The 4,035-nt window shown below is 46.7% G+C and overlaps 1 non-coding gene across 1 annotated transcript; it reads right to left on the bottom strand.

Annotated features, from left to right (window-relative positions):
- Positions 1-398: 398 nt before the first annotated feature.
- LOC125356958 lies at positions 399-523 on the bottom strand. The gene has a single exon (XR_007211997.1). It is a non-coding gene; the product is annotated as a small nucleolar RNA SNORA40 (small nucleolar RNA).
- Positions 524-4,035: the final 3,512 nt, after the last annotated feature.

Here is a 4,035-nt window from a genome sequence, read left to right as displayed (position 1 = left end):
TGCCTCTGTTCCCCCAGGGACATCAGGATACCTGTCCCGAATTTCAAGTGGGGAAGTGCTAGAGTTCACTAGAGATTTTCTGTTGGAGCTTGTACACGTCTAAGGGATTACAGAAGGCAGTCATGAGAGCATCCTGCCCTGGTCTAATATTCTGCCTCCTTGTTTAGACAATAGCATCTGTCATTCAGAATTCCCCATCTCTTTCTATACTTGTATATGATATCTTCATTATTTTGCGCTGTAATCCTATAAATTATATTCAGATTTTACATGAAAGTTTATTCCAATTGGGGTGCTGTTTTTTTGTTTGTTTTTTTTAGCTTTTATATCAACTTTATTCTCAGAGTGAACCTGCACAAGTCAACAATATCCTCATCACTTCAAACCATTGTAGGAGTCATATTATTTCTTACATGTGCTAACATTCATACTCAACAATATTCTGGGTTGCAAAAGAGGATTTAATGTTTGCATCACTCTGTAAGGATTTGTTATAAATTAAACAAAGATACTCATAAGTGCTACTTGAAGTGCTATTTTTAAAGGACCACAACTTCTGATATTTCTTTATTAAAGTATTGTTTTTGCCAGAGGCTTGAACTCGGGGCCTGGGCCCGGTCCCTAAGCTTCTTTTGCTCAAGGCTAGCACTCTACCACTTGAGCCCCAGCACCACTTCTGGCTTTTTCTGTGTAGGTGGTGCTGAGGAATCGAACCCAGGGCTTCATGCATGCTAGGCAAGCACTCTACCACGAAGCCACCTTCCCAGCAATCTTTATTAAAAATATTGTAAGTAATGTACTTGACTTTGTGGTTCTTTGTCCCTTTGGTGCACATCTGTAGTGCACATTGATCAAGATTTTCCTGCTCTCCAGTGGGCTGATCCACAGTTGAGATCTTCCCAGGAGTAGAGTCAAATTCAGAAAATGGCCCCAGTGGGGGTGGGGGTGATGCCATGGACATTGTGAATCAGGGTTCAGCTCCAAGAGGCACCCCGATTCACACTGCTCACCCCAAGAGCTAAATAGACAAACACAACATGACGGCCCATTAGAAACATTTCCTTTGCTTACTTCTTACTGACTTGTATTATAAAATAGAGATTTTTTTTTGAAGAGAATGAGTCATAGGAAAAAAAAAAAGAAGAAAATAATAACCTGGTCCGACAATCAGCACATTATATCTCCCCCGTGAGTCATAACATCAGACTCGAGTCAGGACAAACAGCGTTCCTGTCAGAAAGAAGTGCAGTCCAAAATAAAAGCAGACATGGCAAGGAGGGAGGAGGAGGAGGGCTTTCAACTGTGCTCAAAACTCCTTCCACACACGGGCATCCAACAGAGGGTTGAGAGGTGGGGGTGCACGAGGCGGAAAGCTTGGGTCCCGCACAGGAGGAGGCAGCCCTGAGACGCCCAGGCCCGCATGTCTGCATGAAAGCCTGCAGCTGAAGAGGGCCGCAGAAGCTCTGAGGTGTGTGCTGTCCTTCCCAGTGAGCGGCCCTGGGGAAAGGGCTTTCCCAGAGGGTCCCGGGTGCAGCAGAAGGAGCAGAGGAAACACTGTTACTGCCTCTGAATTTGGGTGCCACTAACATGAGTAGTGCAACTCAAGAAGGCCACGGATTCTTAGACCTCCTCAATCCTTCCTTTCCTCCTCCTCCTCCTCCTCCTCCTCCTCCTCCTCCTCCTCCTCCTCCTCCTCCTCTCCTCCTTCCTCCTCTTCTCCTTCCTCCTCTTCTTCCTCCTCCTTCTGCCCCTCCTCCTCCTTCTCTTTCCCCTCCTCCTTTTCTTCTTCTTCCTCCTTCTCCTCCTCCTCCTTCTTCCTCCTCCTCCTTCTTTTGGTCCCTGTACGAATGGTTTCCATGCAGCATGTTGTTTTATGAGCACGGAACATCTTGATCCGTGTCACCCTTCCATCCTCCTCACCCACATTTATCCCAGCCTCACCCACAGCTTCAAATTTCCTGCCTCCATATTCACATAAGGACATTGTATGTTCCATGGATGGTGTATAATGCCCTAGTCTGGCCGAGTAACCTGCAGAAGAACTGTGTTGCAGGCTGTGTACCTCACCCCTTGGGAGGCTCTGGGGAGGTGATGGGTACTTGAAGAGGAGGCGTCTAGAAGTAGGATGTTAGAGCATCGAGGCTTTGCCTGTGAGGGGATCTGTTGGGATGCCAGGTCTTTCCTGTATCTCTCTTTGCTACTTGGCTACCATGAGGTGAACAGTCTCTCCTGCCCCATGCGCTCTCCAGGAAAGCCAAATACCCATGAACCACACAGAAGCCATGAGCCAAAACAACCCTTTTCTTCTTATGGGTTTATTACCTCAGGTATTTCGTCACGGTATTGTGAAGCTGACTCACAGAGATAACGAACTAACAAACGCCATCACGGAGCTACTGTAACGACGCGAGGAGAGCAAAGTGCTGCTCTGTGTTATGTGTGCACGCAGGGCTTCTCTTTAAGATTCACATATCGGGGCTGGGGATATAGCCTAGTGGCAAGAGTGCCTGCCTCGGATACACGAGGCCCTAGGTTCGATTCCCCAGCACCACATACACAGAAAACGGCCAGAAGTGGCGCTGTGGCTCAAGTGGCAGAGTGCTAGCCTTGAGCGGGAAGAAGCCAGGGACAGTGCTCAGGCCCTGAGTCCAAGGCCCAGGACTGGCCAAAAAAAAAAAAAAAAAGATTCACATATCATGCTTCTTTGCCCTGAAAACTGGGTGGAAACAAGTGTGGAAAGATGTTTCTAAACCCTCAAGTGAAAAATTCAGATTGATGCCCTTCACACACGTGGCATGGTTGCAGTTCCACTGCGTGATTTAAAGTCATATGGACACGGATGCATCTTTCAGACCTTACCATAGCAATAGACTGGGAAGACTCTAAGTTGGTCCACCAGTTCTCAATGAACATGCCCACTGCTTTCAATGTGCGTTCAAAAGACCCCCAACATAAGTTTCCAGCCACATGACTCAGTTGAAGTCTGAGCTCTTTCACTTATTGCTGCATGACATGAGCAAGATGCTTACTTTTTCTGAGATTTAGTGGCCTTCCTATGGCATGGAGAGGAAATCTACCGCCTTCAATAAGTGCCATGAGATTTTTAAATAACGAATTTCAAACGTTTAGCTTGTTTTGGGGCCATAAAAGCAAGTTGATTATTTTCATTCCTCTGCCCTAATGTCCATGTTTTTTTTTTATAATGTTCAGCAAAATAATCAATATCAGAACCTACCCTCCAGCTTTTAGAGGAGAATATTCACAAAGGAGTTAGCCCAGTTGGTGAAGTTTTACTGGAAAGACAAATGTGCCTCTCTCCAGGGCAGAGCCTTTGCGTCTGTTGCTCTTCCTTTCTGTTCCTTTGTTCCCAGAAGAGAAGAAGGAACATCTCTCTGAACAGTGGAGAGGCCCGAGGTCTGCAAAACCATCTGCCCAAGAACATTACTATGAAAGGTCATAGACCTTGGAGATAGACTCTGTGGTTTTGTGTCACAGCCAATCTGCTTTATGGCTGTGTTAAGTTGGTCAAATCATGAGATCCTCGGTTTCCTCATTCCATAAGGCCAAGGGGCCTTCAGGGTACTGTGAAGATCAGGCATCAGGAGGCAGGAGTCTGACCCACCAGTGACCACAGTCACATGGATGTGACAAGCCATCCGCCGTCCCACAAGAGGTTTCTGTACTGCGGGACCCAGAACTGGGCTCCTTGCTCATGTTTCGAGCAGCTCTCATCGAATCACTTTTGAGGCTCTGTCCTTGTAAATAGGTGCAGCGAGGAATTAACACCTCACCTTTTTCAAGTCCCAGTTTTCGAGTCCCAGAGTCATGAGCAATAGTGAAGAAGCACAGGAGAAGCATGGGAGAGAGGGCAGAATGCTGCGTGAACATGTGTAGAAATGGAGCAATAAAAGCCTGTTGAGACTGGTTTGGGGAAGAGGTGGAGAATGAGTGAGAGTAACGGGCAGACAGATGAGTCTGACGTAGAAACAATCCATAGGTATATGCCCTTTGCGGAATGAAACTTCCTTGTATAAC

This window comes from Perognathus longimembris, chromosome 8 (assembly GCF_023159225.1).
Source record: "Perognathus longimembris pacificus isolate PPM17 chromosome 8, ASM2315922v1, whole genome shotgun sequence".
NCBI lineage: Eukaryota > Metazoa > Chordata > Mammalia > Rodentia > Heteromyidae > Perognathus > Perognathus longimembris.
This window is presented reverse-complemented; position numbering and strand designations above follow the sequence as displayed.